Source organism: Rhincodon typus, chromosome 7 (genome assembly GCF_021869965.1).
Source record: "Rhincodon typus isolate 14 chromosome 7, sRhiTyp1.1, whole genome shotgun sequence".
Lineage (NCBI taxonomy): Eukaryota > Metazoa > Chordata > Chondrichthyes > Orectolobiformes > Rhincodontidae > Rhincodon > Rhincodon typus.
This window is the reverse complement of record NC_063338.1, coordinates 61212816-61229587: the sequence shown is the minus strand read 5'-3', so window position 1 is coordinate 61229587 and position 16772 is coordinate 61212816.

Genomic DNA, 16772 nt, shown 5'->3' with positions numbered 1-16772 from the left:
GTTAATTGATTCCTTTTAGTGTCTAGAAATCTCGCTATCTACTTTTGTGAGCAGCTCTACTGAATATATTTACAATGCGATCTCCTCTACAACGAGGAGACAAAACGAAGACTGGGTGAGCGCTTTGTGGATGACTTGCACTCTTTTTAAAAAAAAAAATCTCCGTTTCTAGTTACTTGCCACTTTAACACACCATTGTCTTTCTATGCCTATGTTTCTGTCTTAGGCCTGCTACAGTGCTTCAATGAAACTCCGCACAAGCTAGAGGACCAACACCTTACAGCCCTCAGTACACAATATTCGAGTTTACCAATTTTGTGCATAAACACCTTCCTCCATGTTGGTTACCCACCCCTGTGCCCCCAGGTCCTGCTCTGTATGGGTTGCTCCCCATTTTTAACTATTCATATGTTTCGTTAACCCCCATTAGCATTTATCTGTGCTGGATTATCACCAGCAATTCCTTTCTCTGCTTTTCCCTCTCTCTACAGAGAAAGGAATTGCTGGTGGTTCGCATGAACCTTCATTGCACATCCTCTAAAGCATGTATATCCTTTCTTTGAGCCCAAAATGTCAGGTGTGTTCTCGCCAAGACCCTGTACAGTTGTAGTAAGACAGTATTACTACTGTACTTCTCCATTTGCAAGGAAGGAGAATCTGCAATCCGACCCCACGACCAAAGACATCTTTCCCTACCCACCCTTATCTGCTTTCCGGAGGGACCACTCTCTCCGTGACTCCCTTGTCTGCTCCACACTCCCCTCCAGCTCCACCACACCCGGCACTTTTCCCTGCAACCGCAGGAAGTGCTACACCTGCCCCCATACCTCCTCCCTCACCCCCATCCCAGGCCCCAAGAAGACTTTCCACATCAAGCAGATGTTCACCTGCACATCTGCCAATGTGGTATACTGCATCCTCTGTACCCGGTGTGGCATCCTCTGTACCCGGTGTGGCTTCCTCTACATCGGGGAAACCAAGCGCAGGCTCAGGGACCGCTTTGCAGAACACCTACGCTCGGTTCGCAATAAACAACTGTATGTCCCAGTCGCGAACCATTTCAACTCCACCTCCCATTCCTCAGATGACATGTCCATCCTGGGCCTCCTGCAGTGACACAACGATGCCACCCAAGGTTGCAGGAACAGCAACTCATATTCCGCTTGGGAACCCTGCAGCCCAATGGTATCAATGTGGATTTCACAAGTTTCAAAATCTCCCCTCCCCCTACCGCATCCCAAAACCAGTCCAGCTCGTCCCTGCCTCCCTAACCTGTTCTTCCTCCCACCTATCCCCTCCTCCCACCTCAAGCTGCACCTCCATCTCCTACTGACTAACCTCATCCTGCCCCCTTGACCTGTCCGTCCTCCCTGGACTGACCTATCCCCTCCCTAACTCCCCACCTACACTCACCTTTACTGGCCCCATCCCCGCCTCTTTGACCTGTTTGTTTCCTCTCCTCTATCCATCTTCTATCCGCCTCCCACTCTCTCCCTATTTATTTCAGAACCCCCTTCCCCTCCCCCTTTTCTGATGAAGGGTCTAGGCCCGAAACATCAGCCTCTCTGCTCCTATGATGCTGCTTGGCCTGCTGTGTTCATCCAGCCCTGCACCTTGTTGTCTCGGAGAACAAACTATTTGCTTTCCTAATTGTATGCGGAGTCTGCATGCTTGCTTTCGGTGACAAGTGTACAAGAACACCCCAGGTCCTTTATTGTGTGTTAAACTTTCCCAATCAATCACCATTCAAGTAGTTGACTTTCTGATTTTCCTACCAAAAGCTACATAAATACAAGTTTTATTATTTTTTGCCCCAGCTCTTATTCAAGAATATCACTGATCACTTGGCTGAGGTAGTATTTTTTGATCTCTGCTTTAGCTTGGTTTTTTTTTAAAAAACATTTTAACTTAGCGGTTTGTATTTGAAATGCTACTGAATCACAAATAAAAACTTGCTCTTACCATATGATATTAGTAGCAATTTTTGTGCCCTTGAGGAATGAAGTCAAGTATAGGAAAACCTTTTCGTTCTTAAAAGCTAAGAAGATGATGCAATTAAGGAAGTTTTTGGATCTTTGGTTCTGATTGTCTCCGTCTAAAGTTTTACCATTATAGATTCTGACTGATGGGCTTTCTGTGTATTTTCAGCATTTGTAGTTTCTTTTGTTATATTTGTGTGTTTAAATAGTTAACTAAATGGAAATTATAAGATTTTTCTCTCTCCCTCTGCTGTTCCTAAGATCTAAATCTGTTCAGGTTTCCTAGAATTCCTACCTAATATTCATTTCCTCCACAGTGTCAAGTTTACCCTTTTGCTCAGGAGCCAATTCCTTTTCAATGTTGTTCAAATTTCCAGATTACTTGACATTATTGGAATTAGTAACTTTAAATAAATACCCTTCTTATAACCTGTCACCTTTTCTAAATTGTGCATAAACACCTACATATTGTTAGGAGGCTGTACTGACCTTCTAGATGACAGTCACAAATCTCTCTTCCTTAACAACTAAAAACAAATTAGGGGAATAAACTGGAAGACCATAAATTGATGTAGAAAGGTTTAAACTTGCTGTTTATGGTTTTTTTTAAGTACCTACATTCTATGATTGAACTACACCTTGTATGATGCCCTACCCTTACATTATTGATAGTTGTCTGTGTTTGCAGGCACCAATTATAATTTCCGTTTCCTAATCAACCTTTTCAGAGATGTTATAATACCACCTTCAGAGCAGGTAAAGCTTGAACCCAGGCCTCTTGGCCCAGAGGTGAGGACATTACCACTATACCATGAGCTGTCCTGTTCCTGTCTCTACAATTAAAAGCTAAAGCATGACTAACGAGTATTCAGGTGATCACAAATTGAACTTCGGTCATCATTAAAATCTTATTTTGGCTGTCCGCCTCTGGAATTATGAGAATCTTAACTATCATTTACAATCCTAATTATTGTTCAGCTTTAAGACACTCCAATTAACTTTCAACAACTCTGGCTAGCTATTCTTTCCAGCGCTGAAGAGGATCCAGTGCAGTGCATGAAAAAGCATGATATGAAAATCTTTCTAGCAAAAGTCCATGTGGCGGTGCATAATTGGAGAAGGTGGAATTCTCAAAATGCCAACAGACCAGGGTAGATTTTCTTATTGTTACAGTTCCTGCCATTGCTTCTCTGAGGTATAGAAACATCATTTGCTATTTCAGTATGGTCAAGCCTCTTTGGTTCTACCACCTGTGGGACTTGAGGTCTTTGTCGTGCAGATGCTGGCTCTTCTTGAGCTCATGGGTATTGGCGTCGTGTTTACCCTGAATTCTGTATGGATCTAAACAGGTTGATATTTAGACATCTACTGGTGATCTGTCACCTTGTCCAATGAAGCCAGTCATCTCTCCTGTACTAATGGGGCTGTAAAGCTACTGATCTAATTTTACTGCTCTACTCCACCAGAGGAATGTTCTTAAAATAGGCACTATAACTGCATGCTGCATACTAACTCATGTTTCAGTTTATTTTTTAAATCAAATAATTGACTGGGGCTTAGAGTACAAGAGTAAAATAAAAATCAGTCTGCTGGCTTTTTATTTCTGGCAGGGTTTTAATGAGTGTGTCCAAACAGTGCAACCACTTGCTGATGGCTGCTATCATTGGTCCTGTGGGTGTACCTCCTGCTTTCGGTTTAATTCTTTAATTCGTCCCTTATTATTTATTTTTCAGGTATTTCATCAGAGATTAAGGTGTAAAAATGTACAAGCTTCCATGCAAAAATCTTCATATACTTTTTAGATGTTTTCTAAAGTTCAGAGATTTTATTGCATAGCTCGAGAGCAGGTGAGATTTGAATCTGGGCCTCCCAACTCAGATAGAGACATTACTACTGTGCCACATGAACCTTTATATGAAAAACTAGAATTTTAATTGGAATTAAGCTAAGCTAGACTTGCAAATGGAATACAGTAATTACATTATGACTATACACCACACAGGAGACCATTTTGCCTAACTTGCCTTCATTTGATCTTCAAACAAGCATCATTGGCACTAAGTAATCTCCTGTTTTCTTTCCCAATAGACTTACAAACTCTTTTTATATCCAAATAATCATCCAATACCCTATTGAATGCTTCCATTTAACCTACCTCCACAGACTTTCAGGCAGTGCATTCCATAAACCATTTTTTTCCCTTGCAAATCACCTTAAATCTATGCCCTCTTGTCTTGTTAGTTTTATGAGCAGGAAATCATCTCTCGATCCACTCTATCCAGCCCACACACAATTTCGAAAACCTCAATTAACTCTCAGCTGCCTTCTGTCCAAGGTGAACAGTCCCTGCTTTTAAAGTTTATCCTCATAACTTAAGTTTCTTATTCTTTGAAACAAACATTCTTGTAATTACTTCTCTGCTCTCTCCAATACTTCTAATCTCCTAAATGCCCCTGGAGTTTAATGCTCCAGAAATGAGTCCAGGTTTTCTACTGTAGATAGGGTAATTTAAATTTGATTAATAAAATACTAATCTCACTAATGCGTTGGGTATCCTTCAGAGGAGGAAATCTTTATCCTTACCCAGCTGGACTTGCAGATAATTCCAGGTTTGCAACAATGTGGTTGGCTGTTGCCTTCTGCAATGGTATAGAAAGCCAGTATGAAACTGTGACAAAAAGCTGCCACAAAAAAATCCAGGTGTTATTAGGCAGTGGTACCCTCAAAATGAGAGCAGTAACCTTACTTTCCCCTAACACTGGAGATTTGGCTGGATGTATCTATGCTTCGTGACTGCATCAATTCAACAAGCAGCTCACTGTCGCCACCTAGAGGGCAAATAGGGAGGGGTATTAAATTCTGTCTTCGCCAACAAACGTTCATGTAGTACAGGTATTTCTCGTTTAATGTCGTAATTGCTTTCTTGTGTGACCTTGTGCTATCGAAAATTGGGTTATAGGGAAATCACCATAGAAAAGCAGAAAGTTTGCGTTATCCGAACAGTGTCCACTATTCATCAATTGTGTTACAGCGAATTTGCGTTATTATACACGCGTTATAGCAGAAATACCAATAAGTAAAAACCGAAAGAACTGTGGATGCGGTGAATCAGGTCTAGTGACCCAAAATGTTAACTCTGATTTTTCTTCGCAGATGCTGCCAGACCTACTGGGCTGTTCTAGCAACTTCTGTTTTTGTTCACATAGCAAGGGTGAATTTTCAAAAAGTAAGGGGATTTCCTATAAGAAGCCATTTAATTGTCGAATTAACTCGATCATTCAGCATTAACACTTAATGTGTGTGGTTATTGAAGGATTTTACGATGTTTTTCAGCCTGCAGCTGCCCCCTTGTGTCAATTGGTGAAAAATCAGCAACCCTATCTTCAAAGAGAGAGAGGGGGAGGCGGATAGAAGACGGATAGAGGAGAGGATGGGTGGAGAGGAGACAGATAGGTCAAAGAGGCAGGGATGGAGCCAGTAAACGTGAGTGTAGGTGGGGAGTTAGGGAGGGGATAGGTCAGTCCAGGGAGGATGGACAGGTCAAGGGGTTGGGATGAGGTTAGTAGGTAGGAGATGGTGGTGCGGCTTGAGGTGGGAGGGGGGGACAGGTGGGAGGAAGAGCAGGTTAGGGAGGCGGGGATGAGCTGGTCTGGTTTTGGGATGCGGTAGGTGGAGGGGAGATTTTGAAGTTTGTGAAATCCCAATGCAGCCCAATGGTATCAATGTGGAGCTCATCCCCGCCTCCCTAACCTGTTCTTCCTCCCACCTATCCCCTCCTCCCACCTCAAGCCGCACTCCCATCTCCTACCTTCTAACCTCATCCTGCCCACTTGACCTGTCCGTCCTCCCTGGACTGACCTATCCCCTCCCTAACTCCCCACCTACACTCACCTTTACTGGCTCCATCCCCGCCTCTTTGACCTATCTGTCTCCTCTCCACCTATCTTCTCCTCTATCCATCTTCTATCCGCCTCCCCCTCTTTCCCTATTTATTTCAGAACCCCCTTCCCCTCCCCCATTTCTGATGAAGGGTCTAGGCCCGAAACGTCAGCCTTTTTGCTCCAATGATGCTGCTTGGCCTGCTGTGTTCATCCAGCTCTGCACCTTGTTGTCTCGGATTCTCCAGCATCTGCAGTTCCTACTATCTCTAACCCTATCTTCAGTTTCATTTTTCAGTGCAAGCATCACTGAACACATTAGGCCCAAATCCACCTGTCCCCAGACCATTGCAGACCAAATATGTGATCTAACCTGCACATACACACCTTTTACAGAAGTCTTGACATGCTGAACTCTGTGGGAAATCTCTGGGCAGTTTCAATTCCAATGGGTAATTCTCCTGCTCCCTGTCAACCCACTGCAAAAGTTCTCAAACAGTTCCATTGGACCCACCTGAAAAGTTGTCAGGAAATGTGAGATTAGGAACTTAACCTCAACATCAGCAACAAGACCTGACTGCCCTTGGACCCATTTATCATCTGTCACATCTGTCAAGTTAGTCCACCTCATCCACTTGCCAACGTACCCACTGAACTAATTCACTCATTCATCCTGTCTCTTATCATTCTGACACAATGGTACCAATGTTACAATGATAGCATTGCCAGTTTACCATACGGCAGCTGGTGCCATTAAATAAAGGTGTGCAGTGGCGGAGTGTCCTGAAGGATATTTCATTTCATATTTTTTGCACAGCTGGTCTTTGAAGACGCAGCAAGAAATACAGTCTAGGTAGGTAAATATTCAGCACTAGCAGTCCTAATATCGTTGTCATTCTGTGGATTGTTAGACCAATACAAATGAAATTTTGCTAATAAAGAAATTTTAATGTAATAGTCCCTGTCTCTATGCAGATACTACTTTGCATTGGTACAAAGATAATAAAAGGAAAAGACATAAAGCAATATGTTTGAATGCACATAGCATTGAAAATAAAACAGTAAAACCACTACTCCAGATTGAGATAAATAAGTATGATCTAGTAGCCATTACTGAGATGTGGCTGTAGCATGACTTTAGGACCTGAATATTGAAGGGTTTGTGACATTTCAGAAGGACAGGAATCTAGGAAAGGATGGATGAGTGGCTCTGTTAATTGAAGATGATAATAGCACAACAGAGAGTGATGATCTTATTCAGGAAACCAAGATAAAAAAGCTATTTGGGTAGAGACGAAGAATGAAGGAGGTGAGAGGTCCCTTGTAGTATTTATGTTCAGGTTGTCTAACAGTAGTCACATGGTAGGCCAAGGTATCAAAGAAGAAATAATGGGACCTAGTCAAAAGGGTACAGCAATTATCATGAGGGATTTTGACCGACATACAGACTGAGAAAAAGTAGTCTAGATGAGGAATTCATTGAACATTTTTAGGACAGTTCCTTAGACCAACACCTTCTGGCACCAACCAGAGACCAGGCTATACTAGATATAGTTTTGACCAATGCGATAGGATTAATTACTAACCTCATAAAGAAAGTAGTAATTGTAATGTGGTCAGCCAGGTGGACCTAATAAAGCATGAGTTCTCTGGTTGGGACTGTTACTCTAATCTGATCAGGGAACCCTGGCTGACAGATAAGAACAGGAGTGTCCACAAGCATTGCCCTTATCTGGCTTTGCTTGTTAATGGTTTACTGGCCACATGGGTGTTTTCCTGGTCGTGGAAAGTATGGAATAAAGTTTTTGCACAGTGGTGTATTTTTACTGAGTCACTGCACAGAACAACCCCAGGAGATGAGGTTGGTTGGCTCGCTGAGCTGGTTTGTTGTTTCACAGACGTTTCATTACCATGCTGGGTAACATCCTCAGTGCAGCTTCCGATGAAGCATCGGTGTGTTTTCTCGCCTGGTTTTTAAACTTGAGTCCGTTGAGCTGGATTGCCTCACTTCTGGTTTTTCTTCATAGTGGAGTGTATCTGGGGTCGAGTTCTATGTGTTTATTAATGGCTTTCTTCGTGGAGTGCCAGGCTTCTAGGAATTCCCGTGCCTGTCTCTGCTTAGCTTGTCCCAGGATTTTGGTGTTGTCCCAGTCGAATTGGTGGTTCTCCATGTGGATTGAGATGAGTGAGTATTGGTCGTGTCTTTTTGTAGCCAGTTGGTGTTCGTGTACCCTTGTTATTAGTTTCCTTCCTGTTGTCCGATGTAGTGTTTCTCACAGTCTCTGCAGGGGATCTTGTAGATGTGGTGATGTGGGGAAAAAAATAAGCACTACTGCTGTGCAGTGGTAGTGTAGGAGATTTAAAACAAAGGAGATTAGAAGGTTAAAAAATTAAAATAAGTACAGGAGTGTCAGACATCCTATTCACTCTGAGAGTTTTCTCTGGCTCTGAGGAGGCTGGGTCAGTATCAAGGACTCTCCATGTGTAAGTAAGAGGTGACTTGATGATGGGAGACTGGTCTCTGTGGAGTTATTTCAGTGGCGATAAGAGTAAAGCATGCTTCTGAAGAAATTTGTTTGCAACAGTCATCTTTGAGTTGGAGTAAGCATTTCTGGCTGTTATTTGGAAGCTTGACTTGTCCGATCCTGCCATTGAAGACTGGGCCCTGTATATAGAAAGAATGTGCTACTTTGTCCGGGCAGATGAAAAGCAATGAGTAATTCTCCCGACAGGCTGTGGACCCACAGTTGTTTTTTTGGTTATTAGGAGCCTAACTTTCCCCTGAGGTACTGGATACTAAAACCTTTCAGGAGTTGACTGATTTATTTAAGTAATATTATGACTCCAAGCCTCCTCTAATTCTGAGATGCTATCAATTTTACTCTGCAATTTGAGAAACAGGGGAATCTGTATCAAGATTTTTGAACGGAAAAGACAACTGGCAGGGGCATGTGACTTTGGTCATACCCTTAATCAGATGCTGAGCAACTGTTTGATGTATGGGATTAATGATGTAACTATGCAAAAGTGCCTGCTAGCTGAGCCCAACTTGACTTTGAAGTGGCACTATAACTGGTTTTATCATTGGAAAATGCAGCAATGAAACACATGAGTTACAGGGTATTCTGATGGAAGTGGACACCCTCGCCAGTCCAACAGACCTTGGGGAACACCACTTGAGTGAAGGCAATTGCATAGTCTCACGCAGGACGTATCCTAACAGAGGGACTCTAGGTCAACCCACAGCAAAACACAAAAACAGAGCCATGCCTCAGCCAAATGCTTAAAATCTTCTTTGGGATCCGGGCAGGCAAGCCATTGTAGTTGCTGCTGGTATGCAGACTTGAGATAGCAAAAGAGTCCCACTAAACCTAAACTGAGTTAGAGAATTCATAGGCCGGTATCCAGGAGAGTGCACACCCAGGAAAATCCACCTATATCTGGTCTGGAATATTTAAATTCCTTAGCAACATCCAAATTAGAACCAATCAAAATAAATGTCTGGTTAAATGGTCACCCGCTTCTCGTGGAAGTTGATACCGGCCATTTCAGTGATTGAGGAACCAGTCTTTAAGGAAATTCACTCTGGACTCAAACCCTTAAGGTTGCACAGATCTCGGCTGGTGGGGAACCTTTACAGATTAAGGGTACAACTGCAGTTCTGGTCTCCCATAAGAAACAGCAAGAATGGCTCAACATTTTTCAATTAGGAAAATGGCTGCCTGAGTGAAGCCCTAATTAAATACTCGGAAGTTTTTCCAGGACTGACAAAGGACCCAAAGCCACCTTGTATGTTGACCCGGAAGCAATTCATGATTCTGCAAGGCCCTCCCAGTGCTATTTGCCTTATAGACAAAATTAGAGGCAGAAATCAGAATGTTGGAAAACAAAGGAATCATTAAACCAGTCCAGTTTGCAGAATGGGCAGTCCTGGTCATACTGATTGTGAAGCCCGATTCGTTGCCTTTATGGGGATTTTAAACAAAACAGTAAACTGCTTTTTGCAGCTGGTGGATTTATACATAAGAACTGATGGTAGTGAGGGTGGGGGTGGTCTGTCCTTCACAAAGCTGGACATGAACTATGCATACTTGAAATTGCAGGAAATGAGGATTCCCAGAAGTGGGCTACAATTAATACCCATTAGGCTTTGTAACAATATACAAGACTGCCATTAGGGATATTATCAGCCTGTGCAATTTTTCAGCAGATGATGGAGAACATTTCACAAGGTCTACCCCAGGACGCTATTCATCTAGATTATGTGCTAATAACTAGGAAGACCAATAAGGAGCACAGAGAACTTGGACATAGTCCTTAGATATTTCTGCCAGGTGGGAGTATGCCTTAGAAGGGAAAAATGTGTGTTCGAGGCACTCCGAGTGACCTACTTAGGGCTACAGAATCGACAAGACAGGTAATACCCATTGGAAGATAAAGTGAGGGTGATCATAGGTGCCCTGGCTCTCATGTCCAAGGTTATTCCTTGCGTTGGTGAACTATAATGGAAAGTGCATACATAACCTGGCCTCCATTCTGGCACCTTTGTGTCAACTTTTGAAAAAGGGTTAGTCTTGGAAATGGTCATTTAGCCAAGCCATAATTTCAGGGACAGCTATTATCCTCTAAGGTGTTGGAACACTATGCTTCCAAGCGAGATCTGGTACAGACATGCGATACCTCCCCGTACCGCATTGGGGTAGTATTAGCTCATGGGTCAGCCCAATGGAGAGAAACACTTAATAGAGTATGCATCAAGACTTTGGCTGAGTCAGAACGTAAATATGCCCAGATAAAGAAGGAAGTATTGGCGGTCATATTTGGAGTCAGGAAATTCCACCAATGCCTCTATGGAAGCACATTTGTAATAATAATGGACCAGAGTGGTGGGCTCTAATAACAACTGCATATAATTATTAATTGAAACGTCGTCCAGGAGGCCAAGGAGCAAATGCGGATGCATTGAGCTGTCTCCTGTTGGCAGACACACCACTGGTGTTACTGCCGCTGTAAGAGTCCGTAGTGTTTTTAAGTTTTCTGGAAATGCTTCCAGTCACAGCTGATAAAATCAGACTTTGGACACAGAAAGATCCTGTCCTGGCAAAACTGAAACAACTGGTGCGATGGGGTACACAAAAGAGCCATCACAACCAGAATTGAAACCTTTTTGGAGCTGGAGAGATCAGATCACAGTAGAGGTCAGCATATCATTCTGGTGAGCAAGAGTGATGGTCCCGAGAAAAGGGTGTCGCCAGATACTGGCTGAAATCCACAAGAGTTGTCCAGGGGTGTCCAAAATGATGATGTTCGCAAGAAGTTATACCTGGTGGCCAGGTTTGGATGCCGACATTGCCACGTTGGTGGGGCAGTGCCCAGAGTGCCAACAAGAACAAAAGCTACTGCCAGTAGCTCCCCCACATTCATGGGAATAGCTAGGTAAAACCTGGACTCGGTTACACTTTGAGTGTGTAGGTCCTTTCATAGGCTCAATGTTTTTTTGTTACTATGGACACCCACTCAAAATAGCTGGATGTGTACAGAGTTCTTTCATCAAACATGGGGATGATGATAGAAAAACTGCACATTTTTGCAATACACGGACTCCAGGAAGTGTTGGTCACAGATACTCTCCATTTACCAGCAAGGAATTTCAGCACTTTGTAGTGGAATGGTATTCAACATATCAGAACAATTCCATACCATTCATAATCCAAGGTGTGGCAGAAAGAGCAGTCATAACTTCGAAGGTAGGCTTGAAGAAACAGCCTACAGCATCACTAGATACCAAACTGTCCTGCTTCTTATTTAAGAATTATAGGACCATCCTTTGTGCAACTACAGGGATAGCTCCAGCAGAGTCCCAACAGTGTGGAAACAGGCCAATCAGCCCAACAAGTCCACACCGCCCCTACAAAGAGTATCCCAACCAGACCCATTCCCCTACCCCTGCATTTCCCACATTTGACCCACCGAACCTGGACACTATGGGCAATTTAGCATAGCCAATCCACCCACCCTGCACATCTTTGGACTGATGGAGGAAACTGGAGCACCCAGAGGAAACCCACATAGACATGGGGAGAATGTGCAAACTCCACATAGACAGTTGCCCGAGGGTGGAATCAAACTGGGGCCCCTGACACTGTGAGGCAGCAGTACTAACTGGGTTAAATGTGATCTTCCTGGACTTGTGAGGGGGGAGGGTGATTTGGCATTGGGAACACCAATGCCGGACATAAAACTCTGTTAATCAAGCAAGACCATTTACTTCAGGGGATAAAGTTTGGTGTAGGATCCACGGGAATGACCATGCACGGATAAGAGGCATGAGTGATGCAAGGTCTGGTCCAGTGACGTATAAAGTACAGCTAGGTGTGACAGTCCTGAACAAATACGTGAACCATATAAAAGCTGCAAACACACGAATGGTGAGGGAGCAAAATGTGCCCAGCTCCTCAACAACCTTTCTGACTATTCCAGAACCCATAGGGTTCTCCCTCTCTGTCAAGCTTTGAAGATATGTCAGAGTCTGAGATGGACACGCAGATGTCACTATTTCAATACCTTTGCCTCTTGAAGAAGAGAATAAATTTCTTCCAAGACGCTCTGGGTGCAAGAGGCGAGCTATTGTGCCTTACATACCACCTGTATCAGAGGCAGCGTTGGAGCAACCTGATCGGATGCTAAAACGCCCCAAGGAGAAGCTACAAAAAAATCCAGCCTATGTCCCCTGACTGAGGGGGAGGGATGTAGTGGTTGTAATGAGGTCAGCCAGATGGAACTCACAGAATATGAGTCCCCTGATTGGGGCTGTTGGGGCTGGTCCAATTAGGGAATCCTGGCTGACAGATAAGAATGGGAGCATCAGACATCCTGTTCACTGTGAGAGCTGGCTCTGAGGGAGCTGGATCAGTGTCAAAGATTCTCCACATGTGAACAAAGGGTGAGTTGGTGATGGGATACCAGCCTGTGCGGAGTTCATAGATCATAGAATCCCTACAATGTGGAAACAGGCCCTTCGGCCCAACAAGTCCACACCGACCCTCAAAGCATCATACCCAGACCCATCCCACTTAACTCTCCAAATCTACACATCCCTGAACACTACGGACAATTTAGCATGGCCAACCCACCTAGCCTGCACATCTTTGGAATGCAGGAGGAAACCAGAGCACGTGGAGGAAACTCATGCAGACACGGGGAGAATGTGCAAACTGCACACCGACAGTCACCCAAGGGCAGAATCGAAACCAAGTCCCTGGCGCTGTGAGGCAGCAGTGCTAACCACAGAAAGCACCCTGAGTAACAGTGTACATGACATGATTTAGTTTTACTTACTCTAAAGGAGAGGATTGTGGATCCAAGACTACTATTTTGAATTTAAACAGGGAAATTACAAGGGCATGAAAGCAGAGTTAGCAAAAGTGAAATGGCAATTTAGGTTAAGGAATAGATCAATTGGCAAACATTTAAACAGGGAAATTCCAGAAAATGCAGAATACATACATTCCAACAAACAAGAAAAATTCTTAGGGATGGATGTGCCATGCATGGTTAACTAACAAAAGTCAAACGGAAAGAAAAGACTCATAATTGTGCAAAGATATGTGGCAGGTCAGGGCTTTCGACAGAATATTTTTAAAAATCAGCAAAAAAATTACTAGAAGATTAATAAGGAGGGAACACTTTAGAGTATAAAAGAAAGTTATTAAAAAATATACATAAACAGACTGGAAGTTTCTTTCAGAGATAGTAAGAACTGCCAATAGTGGAGTCAGAGATAACACATTGTGGAAGAGCACAGCAGGCTAGGCAGTATCAGAGGAGCAGGAAAATTGATGTTTCAGGTTGGCACCTTTCTTCAGAGAAAAAAAAAATCTGATTTTTAAAAACAAAATGAGCTAACAAACTAAGTGCTGGTCCTACAGACAATGACACCAGGGAATGGATGATAAGGAGAGAATTGACAAATTGAACAGATACTTTGCAGCAGTCTTTACTAGAGAGGATACAAGTGTACTCTTTGAAGAAGTTAAAATCAGTGATAGGAGCTTATTGCAATTTTCCATGCATGTGGTGGACTTCTGAAGTTGTTATCAGTCTCAGTAAAGTAATAACAATTTTATTGTCACTACAAAATTTGGATGCTAGAATAGTTGATCAAAAGTTAGACTAGAGAAGTAGGTTTTAAATGGGTATGTTCGATTAGGCAGGAAATTTCATAGGCTAGGACCAAGTTGATTGAGGGCAAGATCACCAATTGTATATGATTATTTCTGTGATAGGAAAGAGGAGGTTGGAGACTCAGCTTAGGTTTGAAAGGGATGCAGATGATATGAACAGTTCAGCTCAGAGTATTGACAAAAGCATAAAGTTTTTGACAGGATCTGGGATATTGGATTTTTTTCTTACAAATATAAAACTGTAAGACATCGTATCTTTCACTTGGATAAACAAACTGACCACACAGGTAATGCAGGGATTTTTGGGGGGAAGGGTAGTTTTGGAGAGCTTAGTGTCAATAACATGCGTGTGAAAGCAAACCTGAAGTATATGAATGGTGTTGCCAAGGAACAGCATATTTATATATGACTAGGGAGTAAAAAACAGAGATCATGAGATTTCATTGCTCAGTTATGAAATGATATTTTTGAATATGTACCCAGTATGTTACCATCTGTCAACCACAGAATGGTGCATAGTAACTGGTCAAAGATAACACAATTTTCAGATTTCATACACAAAGTGTGTCTTTACAACAAATCAGTCACATATATCTATCGTGTTTTAGAGATTATGAGCAATGTGTGATCTAGGTTCCCATACATAACAAAATGATATTTAAAAAGTAACTTGATGGATTTTCTAAGAAAAAAACTCATTAAACTAAAAAGCATTGTATGTCACTGTTCCAAACCATGCGAGTTTTGAAATAGCTTTAACTTTGATAAGACTAGGCTGCCTTGACTAATTTCAGCAGTAAGCAAAATACAAAAATCAATAGGTTTATGAAGAGTTCTACAAGCTATTCAAAGAATATTTACAGAACTAGGGGCCAGAATAGTCAGTTTCACTTCTGGCCTCAGTTCCCAGAGATGAGCATAAATAAACATGCAATATGATAGTACAAGTATACCAGTGCTAAGCTTTTAGGTGGGGGAGGTGTGTGTATTATTCTTATTTACAAAATATTCCTGGTTCAGTTAAAAACATTGAGAATAACAACTTTAAAAATTAATTAAACTATAAAACCACGAGCTGTGTTTGTCTATCCAGGAAAATATTGCCACATACTTAATGCATTGTTTCCACTGATAACAATGTAACACCCGAGTTGAAACAACATGAATTGGTATTGTCAGACCATCTCTCTGATGCTGCAGGGTGATTGAGAGATGGGGTCATGATTACACTAGAGGGAAGAGGAGCTGAGGCAGTAGGGGACAGCAAGTACCTGGATGAAAAGCAGTAGAGCAGCAGCATGGAAATCTGGTCAACTATTTAAAGTAGCAATGGCAGCATTGGAGAAAGTAGGCAATGTGGCTGACAAGAATGGCAGCAAGGTCAAAGATATGAGCATTGAAATTCTATCTTAATTTCCTTGGAGGATAAGATATCCCAAAAATTTGTGAAACAGGTGAAGCTTGGTGCTGCAAGCTGCTAATGAGCAGTAACAACATAAATGGAACTTTGCAACTAACAGTATCCTGCCATCTAGCCGAAAAGACTTACTACCTACCCCACAAATGAGTAACATGCTGTATCAATTTCAATGTCAGTGCCAGGTATGTTCATTTGACTGTTCACAACAGACAGAGTGCTGAGTGTACTCACGGTCTTATGCTTGAAAAAATCAGAACATAATGTCCAATGTTAGGTGTGATTCCACAATTGTTCAGCATTTGTTGAACAACCCTGAGTGTGCTCTAAATTACACTAGCAACCAATTTAAGATGATCATTTGGACTCATAATGTGGCTCACTACTGCCTACCAGAAGCTCAATATGTTCACATGTAGAGACATATCCTCTGCAGACAAAAGGAACATGTCCAGGCATTGCATCCATATTGAATTATACAAATGCAGTAGTGCAATAATTCCCTGGTGTATTCTATTGGCAATATCTCAACTGATTGGAGTTGACTTGTCAATCAATTAGCTCTGTTTTCTAATGCAGTATAAATTGTTAATCTCTTTGAAATTTGGCAATATAATCTCTTTCCTGGTCATTGGTAGACTAAGGACTTTGGAAGTATATCTAATTTTTTTTGGCAATATTAGGGTTTGAACAAATTCACCGGAGCAGAATAAATAAGCTGTCTGTCATTTTATGTTTGTAGTCTTGCCAATGCACTCCTTTCATTCATTACCTTCAATATGCCAGAAAATTCAAAGATTACAATGTGTCAGATATTGGGAGTAAAGCTTTTGTTGAAGCCAGCTCTCTGTTCTCACATCACTTCTTCCAATACATTAATAGGTGTTTCAACTTCCCAACAGTATTAAAATTTATGAAGTATGCCTTATCTACGATATGCAGATAAAATTTAGCCCAGCCAATTACCACCATATCAGGCTACTGTCGATCATGAGTAAAGGGACAAAAGATGTTGTCAAGTAGCACTTACTCACCAAAACCTGCACAGTGCACACAGCTATTTAATTGAGTCTTTAAAATGATAATTTATCTCCAGACATGAATTCAGCCTCGGTCAAAAAAATGAACCTAAGTCTTGAATACCAGCAATGAGGCATACATGAAAACATGTGTGAAGGCAGCATTTGACTGGAGTGGCACAGAGGTGCCTTATTGTATTAAGGATGACAATAATGTGAATCAGGGTGGAAACATTCCACTGGCTATAGTCATACCTTGGACAAAGGAAGATTCTTGTGGTTGTTCAGCATTAATC